At 43.0% G+C, this 14,647-nt stretch overlaps 1 pseudogene; it reads left to right on the plus strand.

Annotated features, from left to right (window-relative positions):
- The first annotated feature begins 503 nt into the window (after positions 1 to 503).
- Positions 504 to 622, plus strand: LOC134937529 (5S ribosomal RNA; annotated as a pseudogene).
- Positions 623 to 14,647: the final 14,025 nt, after the last annotated feature.

A 14,647-nucleotide genomic window follows, 5' to 3' on the forward strand; every position in this document is an offset into this window, starting at 1 on the left:
AGACTTTATTAACTGTAATAACTCATCGGTGATCTACTTATTGGAATGCACGTGTGGAAAAAAGTATGTGGGAAAGACAAAGAGACAACTCAAACTTAGGATACAAGAGCACGTACGCAACATTAAGAATAAAGTTGACAGCCACACCATTTCAAGACATTTCAGCGAGAGACACAACTCGAATCCGGAAGAACTAACCTTCAAGGCGATAGAACTGGTTAAACTTGGAGAGAGAGGAGGTGACTTGGCAATCAAGCTATCCCAACGAGAAATGTTCTGGATTTTCCAACTAAAAACCATGCATTCACTCGGCCTGAATGAGAATTATGAAATCACTCCATTTTTGTAAAGTTGTCTTTGGAAATTATCTGCAAATATCCAGAATTTCTTCTGCACTCCCCATCATTTCACATGTATGTTAATAATATATAACACTGCACTAATAAAATCACGAATAAAATTATTTAATATCTCATGTGGGCATTTTTTGTTGCGTACGAAAGTAATACAGTCAAACCACACTGGAAAGACCCAATCTCAACCGAACTTGGAAGCGAAGCAGTGTTGGGCCTGACTAGTACCAAAAGGGGCGACCTATTGGGAATATTAGGTACTGTACTGAAAGTAAAGGCAATTTCTTAATGTCCAATTGCGATAGATATCCACAGATCACATGATCACTTATTAGAGGTTATAAGCCTCATAAATACATAGCAATACTTTGTCCCATAATATATGTATGGTCACAACCAAATTATGCATGCTATATTAAGGCAACCGCACCTTACTAATTAGTTCACTGCATTAAAATTAAGGCAACAGCACTTTAAGAAATAAATCACTATTTCCTAACTCACCGGCACCTCTAAACAATGGTTGACATAGCACTGAGTCACCACCATCGCATAGTATTATATGTAAAAATCATGAATCACCTGCTCGCTTGTATGGATATTTCCCCCCCACCACCTACATATAATTGTATATGTATGTATACTTTCATATATATACATATTGATAATGCTGATTTGATTACCTTATAACCTTCACAATAATGGGTAAGAGACACAGTACGCAATTGGCGTATGGGGTACCGTAAGGGTACGCACTTGGCGTAGCATTCGCTCGGCCGTGATCGAGACGCACATGCGGCACGCTTGCTCACAGCTTAATGCATGGTGTCGAGCATGCTATAGGCGAGCGACTACCGTAATGCTACACTACCAGCGTAGCGGACGCTCGAGACCACGAGGAGATCACGAGCGGTGCAGACGCTCACAAGATGACAATCAGTAAACCTTGAATGTAACACACAGAAAGGATACTCTTATACTGTAAATCTTGTACTGAAACACTGTAGCGATATAACGCTGCTTAACCTTGTTAACACTAAAGCTGTTTGAGCGATCGTGACGCTCCTATTACCCACTGCAATGTAATGAACACACGATACCGTGCTAAGGATCCAACACCTTTACTAACAAGCTTTCAGTTATATCGAAAAGAGAAACAGTTAACAAGTCATACACTACAGGCTAACATATAATTCTAACAGGATATCTAGACAGAAATATACACAATAGTAAACAATCGCAAATACAAATATATAGACTAAGAATGAATGGCTAACATTACACGGGTAACAAAGTGTGCCATTACCTGAAGGTTGTAGAAATGAAGATAAGAAGCAATTATGGTAAATGCAGTCATAAACTATGTGAGTTTAATATACATTTGTTGATTGAGGTCTTGTCTTGTGTCTTGTCTCGATGTACATGTTGACTGTAGTCTCTTTGGGCTTTTGCTATAATGCGAGCAAAGCCGTTTCAATGTCCATAAAATTTTAAATCACTAAAGTTCTGGGCTAGCGTTTTCATTAAAGTCACTAGGGATATTGGGGGCCGGCAACATAGTCCATAAAAAAAAATCTTTGTATAAATGTGGTCTTCAAATCCTTCTTCCAAGCGGGTCTTGTACCTTGGAGAAAAACAAAGGAGAAACGGGTGAAAGAAACGGACCGTGGAATCACATTTTCATCACAACATTGTCTCTATCGTTGGGTCATAAATCAAATTAGTCGTTGTTATTGCAGTATCTTCACTTCTTAAACTCATCACTCGGGCACTATGTTTACACTTCGTTAAAACCCGAACGCATCTAAATATCAGACCGACCAATATGATGACACCCAGAATACACAAAAGAAATTTCCCTACATCCATGATAATACCTTGGGCCCATTCTCCGAAACCAGAGAACCAATTTCGTGGGTTCAACCATGACACCCAACTGGTCAGCTCATTACCCACAGCGGCAAGGGTGAGATTGTGTTTCCTTCGGAACTCCCATTTTAATTGGAAGATGTCATCCATCTTTTGGTCTATGACCTCGGCTGGGTCCTCCGTGCTGTTTGTAATATACGTGCAACACTTTATTCCATATTGAGTCGCTAGGGTAACACAATACCCGCCTGTCACAGCTGTGAGATAATTGAGAATCATCCTATGCTGAACCAGTTCTATTTTGTAGGCTTGTAACTCTCTCCCCGTATACCTGAATGTGTCGTCATACATTTCAGTGATATTGTCTAATAAATTTGCAAGGGCAGATATATATTTGTAATTTATCACTCCTCTGGCGGTACGAGTGATATCTAACGCGAGTAGGAATTGAATCCCGGTGGATTCATGGATCAGGTAAGAGGCCGAATGCTCTGTTCTTTCTATCAGGTGCCGTTTAACGATGTGCTCGTAATGAGTGTGAGTATAAGGAGCTTGGACACTGCGGTGAATATCTTTCATTTTAGTGTGGGATACAGTCATTACCTCAGGCAGTACTTTTCCAATATAACATAACCCTTCTGAGTTTGGGGCAAGCCACTTATACGCCTTCCTCCCGCATATGAAATATGCATCATTGGGGAGAACATATGGGACGGAGTGTGACATAACCATATTACAAATTTTCCATGTGAACTCTCCTAACCCTAATTCTCCCATCTGTTTAGTACACGTATCAGTTTGTACGATCTGTGCACAGTATCCTGGTGATACTTCTCCAACTCGCATGATCCTACTTCCTAAGGTGTACCTATACCGAAAGAATTTCCTTTGGTCGGCTATCTGGCGTATAAGTTCTGTGTCTATGGGCAATCTGTCGGCTCTATGTGAGAATGTCATGGTTTGATTACTCCATGACACTTCCCAATTTCCCGGCTTTCGGGGATTGGAAATGTTAAAGCACACTAAGGACCTATCCACATGGTATTGGTGGAGCTTCAAACTAGGAGGACTAGAGATATTAAACCTCTTGTCCACTGGCCTCCCACCACTTAGCTCAAGTACCTCTCCTACTGTTAAAGGGAATGGTACTAGTCCTGATTTGCTATGGCCTTGAGGTACTTGAGAGCATACCCAACAATCTGTCTGATTTAATACTTTACCCACTAAGGAGTGATAGTCACTCAATGGATGCCGATCCATATGGATATTAAAACTGGACTGACATTTCTTTATGCATCCATCCTCAACTATATTGTCACAATGTCTACAGATGCAGTTCTCTTCAGCTAACAATCCTTCACAATTCCTTCTATTGTCAATGCTACCAGATCGTTTTCTGAAACTCGCCTTTACTCTGTGATTATGTTGTTCTTGGAAAACTACGCCTCCATCCTGGTCATCAGATCCCATTCCAGATCCTTTCTCGACTTCCATGCTACTCTCACCGAAACAGACTGCTCTGGTCAACATCATGGTCAACAGGAAAATCCGAATCACAGTCTCTTGGGGCAAGTCCATCTTTGAGGAGTAAAAGGAGAAAACTAAGAAGGGGGAAGGGAAATATGAGGGAGGTGGGAACTGGAGAAAATAACAAATGGGAAAAAGAAATCTGGCTCGACAAGCTTCCGGTCTTGTTATTCTCCGCGCTCAGGTGTCGTCTCAATCCTCCCTGAACAGACACTCTAGTGATACAACCTCTACCATCTGTTCTTTATCACGGGACCTCTCTGGGTCAGTGACCTTTTTACAATGAGACGAATGGACCCAAGTCTCTCTCTCGGCAACCTTCAAAGCAGTTTTGCTGGTCAATAAGACTTGATATGGTCCTTCCCATCTGTCAATAAGGCAACCTGAGCGTAGAAAATTCCGTATCATTACATAATCCCCAGGTTCAATGTCATGACAATTACTGTCTGGCAAATCAGGAATCACCAACTTTAGATTATCATTCTGATTCCTCAATTGCTTACTCATCTTAACCAAGTACTTTACGGTTACTTCATTGTTACATTTCAAATCATCCTGGGGGTTAATCATAACGTGGGGTTGTCGACCAAACAGAATTTCAAAAGGAGACAGATTAAGAGGGGACCTGGGAGTGGTTCTGATGCTGTACAATACAATTGGCAAAGCTTCGGGCCATAACAGTCCTGTTTCAGTCATTACCTTGCTCAATTTATTTTTTAATAGTGCTGTTAACTCTTTCCACCTTTGCGCTCGCCTGGGGGCGATACGGAGTATGCCGCTTACTATTAATTCCCATCAACTTACACATTGTTTGAAAGACTTCACCTGTAAAGTGGGTACCCCTATCACTTTCAATTATTCTAGGGATACCATAACTACACACAAATTCCTGCACAATTTTCTTTGCAGTAAACACAGCGGTATTTGTGGCCGCGGGAAATGCTTCAACCCAATTTGAAAACACATCAATACAGACCAAAACATACTTTAAATTTCTACAAGGTGGCAATTGTATGAAATCAATTTGTATCACCTGGAAAGGACCATCTGTTGGAGGGATATGAGATGGCTCTGTCGGTATTGCCTTTCCGATATTCTTCCTCAAGCAGGTGAAGCATGTCATCGCTCTCTTACCTGCATGGGAAGAAAATCCTGGGGCGCACCAATAAGCTCTTACTAGCTTACACATCCCTTCTTTGCCCAGATGAGTCAGCCCGTGTGCTGCTTCCGCTAGACTTGGAAGGTATGCTCTTGGTGCCACTGGTTTACCATGTCCATCTGTCCAGAGTCCTGAGGACTCCTGGTCATATCCTTTTGACCTCCAGACTGCCTTTTCCTGTGGGGAACACAAATTTTGCATTTCACACAATTTCTGTGTGTTTACAGTATTAAATACCATCAGTCGTGTACTATCTGTTTGTATGGGGTTACTAGCTGCTGATTTAGCAGCTTCGTCTGCTCGGCTGTTACCAAGTGATACCTGGTCTTGGCTATATGTGTGAGCTTTACACTTGATAACAGCCACTCTGTCGGGTTCCTGTATCGCTGTTAGAAGTCTTTTGATGTGGGCTGCATGTGCTACTGGTGTGCCAGCTGCCGTCATAAAATTTCTGAGGCGCCATAGGGCTCCGAAATCATGGACTACTCAGAATGCGTACCTAGAATCTGTGTAGATATTGGCTGACTTGCCCTTAGCCAATTCACATGCTCTGGTTAGGGCAACCAGTTCAGCAACTTGTGCTGAGTGAGGTGGGCCTAGCGGTTCTGCTTCTATGGTACCTTGGTCATCTACGACTGCGTATCCAGTACACAAGTCTCCCGAGTCCGTCTGTCTGTGACAACTACCGTCAGTGTAGAAAGTAAAATCTACATCTTCCAGTGGGTTGTCACTGATGTCAGGCCTTGCCGTGAAATTTTGGGTCAAATATTCCATACAATCATGCATGTCATCCCCCGTATTAAATCCTCCTTCACCATCACTCTCATTCTCCACCCTTTGTGCCTGTCCAGGCACACCTGGGAGATACGTTGCAGGATTTAATGCGCTGCATCTCCTTATGGTGATGTTTACGGGGGCCATCAATGCCAATTCCCATCTTTTAAACCGCGCTGATGAGACGTGCCTGGTTTGGGCAGAATTCAGCAAGGCTGACACTGCATGTGGTGTATGGATTGTGAGGTTGTGTTCTAGCACTACATCTTCGCTTTTTGTAAATAGCAATGCTATCGCTGCAACACTTCGCAAGCATGTGGGGAGGGATCGCGCTACCGTGTCAAGCTGGGCGCTGTAGTAAGCTACCGGCCTGCTGTCATCACCATGCTTCTGGGTTAATACACCTGCTGCGCACCCAGCACTCTCTGTTCCGTACAGCTCAAAGGGTTTCCCATAGTCTGGCATACCTAATGCTGGTTATAACAACGAAATAAATGAAGCGCCTGTGCCTGTCCTCAGTGAACAAACAATAAATAAATAAAGATATGCATAAAAATGTGTGTATAAGTAAAAAAACGTATTTTCCTTCTAGAGATAAAACACACCTAAGCCCACGCTCGCATCTCTCCAGGGGCTGTATACACCCCTGAGCTGAAGTATTGAACACCAAAAAAAAGGAAAGAGAATTGCGCTCATGGGCTCATAGTGAGCTTATAATGTTAAGTGATATATTATAATATAATATAATCAGAGCCGGTAAATAATATACAAATGATTTAATAAGTATTATACTATAAATTATTTCAATAAAATATAACCAATATACGATTATAAGAACCTAAATATATCAGGCTAAAAAGTTCCTTGCTGGCCAGCAGTATTTAATGGCAAAGGATTTTTTAGGAAGTCAGTGCACTGATTTAAGCTGTGGTGTATTCAAACAGCAGATGGTAACTTAGTATCAGTCAATCAATGAATTATAGCGCACTGAAGTGGAAGTGTCCCGGCTTAGAATATTTATTAAAGGTGTCTGTTTAACTCCTGGACTAAAACAGTGGTGTGGTCTTGCCCCCACTCCCGAGCGTCCTCGGGTAGGATTAATGTCACACACTTAATGCCGTTGCTTCGTCCAATGCATAGAAGCAGCTTGCGGCGGGATGGACAGATGGCACAGTCCGATAGAACTCCCGCTCTGCTGAGCCGTATTTTCCCGTCTTTGCCACTGGTACTGCTGCAGCTACGGTAGAGTGGGCGGAGACTGACGCGTTTCGTCACGGATACCACGTGACTTTCTCAAAGTATGAGCGGGAGTTCTATCGGACTGTGCCATCTGTCCATCCCGCCGCAAGCTGCTTCTATGCATTGGACGAAGCATCGGCATTAAGTGTTATACTTCCTCCGTGGATCAACTCACTATACAGAGCTGGTGACTGAAAAGGCAACCCCCGTGGAAAGGTAATCCTACCCGAGGACGCTCGGGAGTGGGGGCAAGACCATACCTAATGCTGGTGCCTGCGTTAGGCACTGTTTAAGTCTCTCAAATGCCATCTCAGATTCGTCTGTGTGCGAAATCCGATCAGGTTTGCTTGATGAGACCATTTCCTGCAAAGGTAAGGCCAGTATGGAAAAACCTGGGATCCAGTTACGGCAATACCCACACATTCCTAAAAACGTTCTAATCTGTTGCTGGGTTTGTGGCAGGGTCATGTCACGAATTGCTTGAATTCTATCAGCGGTAAGGTGTCTCAGTCCTTGTGTTAGACAGTGTCCCAAATACTTCACACGGGTCTGGCATAATTGTAACTTGTCTTTGGAAACCTTGTGTCCTGTGTCTGAAAGATGAAACATGAGCTGTTTCGTATCTCTCAGGGACGCTTCCAGTGAATCTGAACACAGTAGTAAATCGTCCACGTACTGGATCAATACTGATCCACTCTCTGGTTGGAAAGACTGTAAACAATCATGCAAGGCCTGTGAGAAAATACTTGGACTGTCTATGAAACCTTGGGGTAAGCGAGTCCATGTATATTGAACTCCTCTGTATGAAAATGCAAATAAGTATTGGCTGTCAGGGTGTAGAGGTACCGAGAAGAAAGCGGAGCAGAGGTCAATCACAGTGAAAAATTTGGCAGTGGGAGGGATTTGCATTAGGATGACAGCTGGATTAGGCACTACGGGGAATTGACTCTCAACTATTTTGTTGATCCCTCTTAGATCCTGCACTAATTGGTAACTCCTCCCCCCACTCCTTTTAACAGGGAAGATGGGACTATTTGCAGTGCTGGACGTCCTTACCAGAATGCCCTGTTGTAGCAAGCGCTCTATTACAGGGTAAACTCCTAACTCCACCTCTGGCTTCAGAGGATATTGTGGGATTTTTGGAGCTATCCTACCATCTTTTACTTGCACAACTACTGGTGCTACATTTGCCATCAATCCAGTGTCTTGTCCGTCCTTGGTCCAAAGTGATTCCGGTATCTGGGAAATCATTTCTTCTACCCTGGACGGACACCTATTTACAACAACAGTGTGTGACATTAATCTTGTTGGGGAGTCTAACATATCTTGTGCTTCCTGAGCATGGTTTTCGGGTATGTCCAAGAACACATCTTCAGGAGTACAATATATGACGCATCCCATTTTGCACAGTAAATCTCTCCCTAAGAGATTAGTCGGAGCCGATGCAGCCAGCAGAAAAGAATGCTTGGTATGCAAAGGCCCTATCGTAACCTCTGTTGGTTTGCTTAAAGGGTATTGTCGTACTACTCCTGTTACTCCCATGGCTGGAATTGTTTTACCAGTGGTTCTCATGCCCACGGTCGAATTTATCACTGACTTGGCCGCCCCCGTATCTACAAGGAAATTTAGAGATTTACCAGCTACATCAATTGTAACCTCGGGTTCACTTCCAAGGCTCGCAATCAATTTCACTGGCTGCAGATTACAGGTGTGACCACACCCCTATGGTGCGTGGTGACCTCCCTGCATTGCAGTGGCTGCTATTACCTGTGAAGGGGGTAAATGGGTATTATCAGAGACTTGCCAGTCTCTTTTTGGGGGATACCTTCTTGTTTCCCCTGCGTGTGGCTCATAACTCCGTCTCTGCGGTCCTTGATCCCAATTTCGTATGTCATGTCGTTGTCTAGGGTTTTTATGTGCATTATGTGAGTTATTTGTACAGTTACGTGCAAAATGTCCTTCCCTGTTACAATTGTAACATTTTACCACATGCGGTTTACCACCAGGGGTCTGTGATCGGGACTGAGGCGGCCTTGTTGTAAGGGCCTGGATACTTATTGCCATCGTTCTATCACTTTGTGACTCCCTGCGTCTTGTGATGTTCCTGTCGTGCCCAACAGCAGTCTCTCTTAAGGCGGCCACCGACATACCTCTCCAGTTAGGTTGAGTAGTTTGTACTCTACTCCTTAATACCTCCTTTAAACCGTCCATCAAGACAGACACCGCTACCTCTCTATGGTGTATATTTGCCTCAATGTCCACGATCCCAGTATATTTAGCCATTTCCTCCAATGCCCTGTGGAAATAGTCAGGGGCAGTTTCCCCTTCCATTTGTTTAATGGAGAATATTTTGTTCCATTTTACTACAGCTGGGAAGTATATTCCCAACTGCAGATTGATTCTGGTTACATTGTCTTGATTATATTCGTCCGTAAGGGGTACCTCCTCATCTAATTTACAGTCGGCTATAAACTTTATGGTGTCAATACTAGAGGGCAGACATGCCCGCAGTAGTGTCCGCCAATCTTTGTTGTTAGGTTCAGTGGAGTTACCTAGGTCCTTAATGAACCTCTGGCATGCGGCTAAATCTTTTCTGGGATCAGGAAATTCAGACAAAATTGTTCTTAATTCTGCTCGGGACCAGGGACAGTGCATAGCAATATTCCTAATGGGTGTGGCTCCATTTGTGTCAGTCTTACCATTGGGGACCGCTATTACTCTAACAGGATTAATATTAATTACTTAACTCTGGTTTGATTCTTCAGTGTATGGTGCAATAGTTTCAGCATATTGTACAGTGCCGTACTTACCTGTAGACACAACCTCACCTGTCCCTGAGCTATGGGCTTTAGATGCCAATCTTACTGGTTGGGCGATGCCCACTGAAGTATCGCTTATGGTGGCCACTAGAGAGAGAGCTGAAATCGTAGTGGGCTCATCTTCTTGGTCGTATTCCTGGGGGAAGTTTAACATAGGATACAACTTGCATGGGTTAGCGTTAGTATCAACATTTGCATTAACTTTTATCTTAACCTTATCACTACTACATTGATTAAGTGCACTCTTATCGTACACCCGCATGTCATTCTCTGTAGCCACTTTGTCCCCTACTATATATGGTGGTGGTGCCGTTGCTACTAGATTTCTACCAGGATTTGGAATTGCTTTCTGAGCTAATTCCTGTTGTATTTCACTTTCCTGTTGCCATATCTGTAAACAATCATAATGTCTAATCCTCTGCTTTGCAGATTTTATTAGACATATCCTTTTTCTTAGATTCTGCAATACATCAGGGTTCAGACTGCCTACCCGGGGAAACTGTTCCCCATCATCCTCTGTCATACGTTCCCATTCTTTGCATAATACCTGTGTGTGTGATCCGTATTTTTCACACATTATATACCGTGCGGACCCTTTGGGCCAGCAACTACCAACGTGAACCCTTGTTGGACGTCCCTTCTTTGAACAACTGGCCCCCATCGTTTGCAGATATTGCTGTCTTAGCTAATTCTTACAAACAGACCAACTTGCCCTCGGTAAGGCGATGGTGAAAGTTCAACTAGTGCCTTCACTCACTTCCGTCCTGTAACCTCTATTTACTGGGGCGCGTGGGAGTATGCTACCCTCCCCAGTAAGTATTGGTTGTTAGAGATTTCCTGAGTGAACAGCGAAACTCCCTTAAAATAACAAACACCTACACAAATCACGTTAGAATGTACAAATAGCGTTTATGATCCCACAGTAAATTGTTGATGGGTATCAAGGTAACAAACTAATGCACACAATTACGTGCGGTACAGTCGCACTGCGTATAAGTAACTATTACTTATCCGCCTTACGACCAGCGGAATCGGTTGTTTAGGCTGCGAAACCTTCAGCCGGAGCTTTAACTTGACTATATGGGTGCTACGCCAAACCCCCGGGGCTGCGCTTAAATACCTCGCAGTCCTTTTGTCTGCGGAAACTACTTGCTCCTTTACCTTATACAATGTTAACGCGGGTGAGCTAGTCCCACGCCACCAAGTGTCCACTCACCTGATGTGTGTCTCCGACGGGATCCCGATTTGTGGGTTCACAAAAATAATACCTTAAGTTCCACACTCACTCCTACTCACTCATATACACACTGATCTTTTTCTGTACAGAAATTCCTTTCATACAGGTATGGGTCTAATCCCTGGGTTTTGCAGTAGAAAAAGGTTTTCTTTTAACTAATAATTTTTGGGGAGAAAAAAACTGAACAACCGTGTGCTATTATCAGGTGGCTGTACTATACCGCCCACCCTAAACAAGGTTATTGTGTGATTTGAGTCTCAGTGGGCGTATCCGTACGCTCCGTTGCGTAAAACACGCCGCGTGCGTATGCCTTTGCGTCACGTACGTGATCTCGCACGTTGTCCGAGACACGTATGCACAAAGTGCAGATATGCTCACAGCGACACAATCAACACGCTTCTATCAATGTAAACGATATTCAGCTATAATCGCTTACCGTACACCACACAGTATTTGCTATGCTGTGTGCGTGTCCTTTACAATTATTCCCTTAACAATTATCCTATTTAATCTCAACTAAATAGCACCAGATTTCTTCAGCACGTGTCTAATAATCAATTCTAATGGCAACAAGAAAGTGAGCTGCAACAATGTAGATGTGTGCGTGCGTGTGTGCGTATGCAAAAACAGAAATAAACAGTTTTAAAAGATACTAACGTATTGTTCTTACCTCCGGTTCCGGATTCCACCCCAGCACTCCTACAACGTAGCGTAACAGACGCTTATCTAGTCAGCACCACTGTATCCCTCACCACCAATACGGATACGAAGGGATACTGCGTTCCCGCCCTTTGCTGACAGATAAAGTCTGATTACAGTAGTGAGGATATGTGAAGGACGGACGAGCCCTCAATTGATAATGCTGATTTGATTACCTTATAACCTTCACAATAATGGGTAAGAGACACAGTACGCAATTGGCGTATGGGGTACCGTAAGGGTACGCACTTAGCGTAGCGTACGCTCGGCCGTGATCGAGACGCACATGCGGCACGCTCGCTCACAGCTTAATGCGTGGTGTCGAGCACGCTATAGGCGAGCGACTACCGTAATGCTACGCTACCAGCGTAGCGGACGCTCGAGACCACGAGGAGATCACGAGCGGTGCAGACGCTCACAAGATGACAATCAGTAAACCTTGAATGTAACACACAGAAAGGATGCTCTTATACTGTAAATCTTGTACTGAAACACTGTAGCGATATAACGCTGCTTAACCTTGTTAACACTAAAGCTGTTTGAGCGATCGTGACGCTCATATTACCCACTGCAATGTAATGAACACACAATACCGTGCTAAGGATCCAACACCTTTACTAACAAGCTTTCAGTTATATCGAAAAGAGAAACAGTTAACAAGTCATACACTACAGGCTTACATATAATTCTAACAGGATATCTAGACAGAAATATACACAATAGTAAACAATCGCAAATACAAATATATAGACTAAGAATGAATGGCTAACATTACACGGGGAACAAAGTGGCAACAGAGAAACATACCATACGGGGAACACTCGCAGGCGCAACCGGAATCCAGTCCTCCAATTATCAGCGATAACTGTTGAAGAGAGAGTACTGGCCGGTCTGGGGACAGTGACCCTTATATACACAACATACAGTGTACTTCAAAGGGCCCTACAACCTTATTGTTCATTGGACACAGGAATGTCTCTCTGCACTATAACAAAAGGTCATAGGTGGATTTGAACAGGTGGGCTGTGACTATTTCAAACAGCTCAGGTGGGTGGGAATCTCCGGATTCCCGCCGCATGGATAATGAACTGCAAATATAGAATATGTCCAGAAACTACTAATGGCCATAACTACACGCAGGAGCGATTAATCTTTACCTAACCAACACCGGATTATTGCTATTAAAATACTCTTCGGTTAGGTACCAGACACCACTGTTCAACCTTAAACAGACCCTTTGTACCACGCAAAGAGGGATTCCCAAGTCCGTGAACTAGTCACATTAAACAAACTTACAGTTATTACTAAAGGGAACATTACCTATAAAACATGCTATTTGGTTCTATCATTAAAAGATTGAGTCGCCCGCTAGACGCACACAAACTCTACCGTAAATGCACATACCACGCGCTCGAGCGCATGGCCGAGGCGCCATCACGCGGCTGCGTATATCCGCACGCACGGGAGAGAATGTGCACGTGCAGCAGGCACGCGCATGAGGTGAATATATGGCAACGTGTAGCGTGATATTTTTCTGACTTTGACAATATATATAGGCATGTTTGTTTCTCTATATATACAATTTATTATATATCTCTCTATTCACTTATCTGATTATAATATATATGATATAGATGTATGTGTGTAGTAACAATCGCAAACACAGATTTATGATTTTCATAACTAACATCCGTCCTAAAAATGCTGTAATATATACACTCTTTAAACATATCTTTATTTATTTATGTACTTCTGGCGACCACGTCCGGGCAACATATGCAAAAAAACATCATGAGAGAACGTCACCATGACAACAGGGTGAAGCTGAGATTCCGGGACACGTGATGCGGCTCACCCGTGCGTTCCACAATGTGCCAGTTCCGGGGGGTTGAGAGACCATGTGCCGCGAGTAACCAATCAGATGAAGACGGCTACGGCTCGTGAGGACGTCACCGCGACGCTACACAAACGAAACCGGAAGCGGGGAACCATGAAAAGACGGCGCACATGCGCTCTCGAACTTTCTAGATACCGGAAGTGTGGCGGAAGTACCGCACTTCTCCGTGTTCTTCCGTTCTGATGCTCAAACTCTGCTAACAATTAATTCACACTGTTTACCTTATGCCACACATAACAATGGCGGCCAGTAAGAAGTATCAAACTTGTGCTCCAGCAAGGATAGGTTTTTCAATTAGCATAGACAGGAAGTGATGTCATCACTTAACTCCCAATTAAGGGGGTATATATAGGAGCTCTGTGATACCTTGTCACTTACCCCATGAAGAAGTCTTAGAGACGAAACGCGTTGGGCCTTCACCCAGAGACCTCCTGCTACATCAATTAAGACTCATAATACTTTTTCCACATTTGAGTAGCGTATTTTCACAGACTATCTGCACTTTACTTGAGAATTTAATTCATGTCCATTCCTGTTTTTAAAAATAGTCATCTTTTTGAGAACTGTATTTTATATAAAGGATTTTCATTATTTCTATTTTTACTTGTTATACTTATTGGTACTGTATTTTTACTACATTTTTAGTGTTGTGAAATAAATAATTAAAAAAAATAAAAATTTTGACACTTTTTTTAGACATATTTCTTATATATATTTCTATATATTTATGTATCTGTTAAACTCGGCCACATATAAACACCTAGGTCGCATAGAACCCCTATCCGGTATTCCTATTTCTCATTTGCGGCAACCTACCATTGCCGTTTTTTTAGGGGACAGCTGACGCCCAAATAACTGGGAGTGTTTTTTGAATTATTTGGGAATTGTGGTATCACAAGTGGCGCGGCATTCTCTTGAAATCACATATATGTATATATGTTTATGTAGTATTGTGTTTTTTTATGTAGTGTTAGTCATACACTTGATAAATTCTGTTGATTTAACATATGCAAATGAGTTTTAGCCCACTTATTTTGTCTTTTGTGAGGTTGTTGTTTTGTTTAAAGAAAGCAA

The sequence above is a fragment of the Pseudophryne corroboree genome, chromosome 1 (genome assembly GCF_028390025.1).
Source record: "Pseudophryne corroboree isolate aPseCor3 chromosome 1, aPseCor3.hap2, whole genome shotgun sequence".
NCBI classification, from domain to species: domain Eukaryota; kingdom Metazoa; phylum Chordata; class Amphibia; order Anura; family Myobatrachidae; genus Pseudophryne; species Pseudophryne corroboree.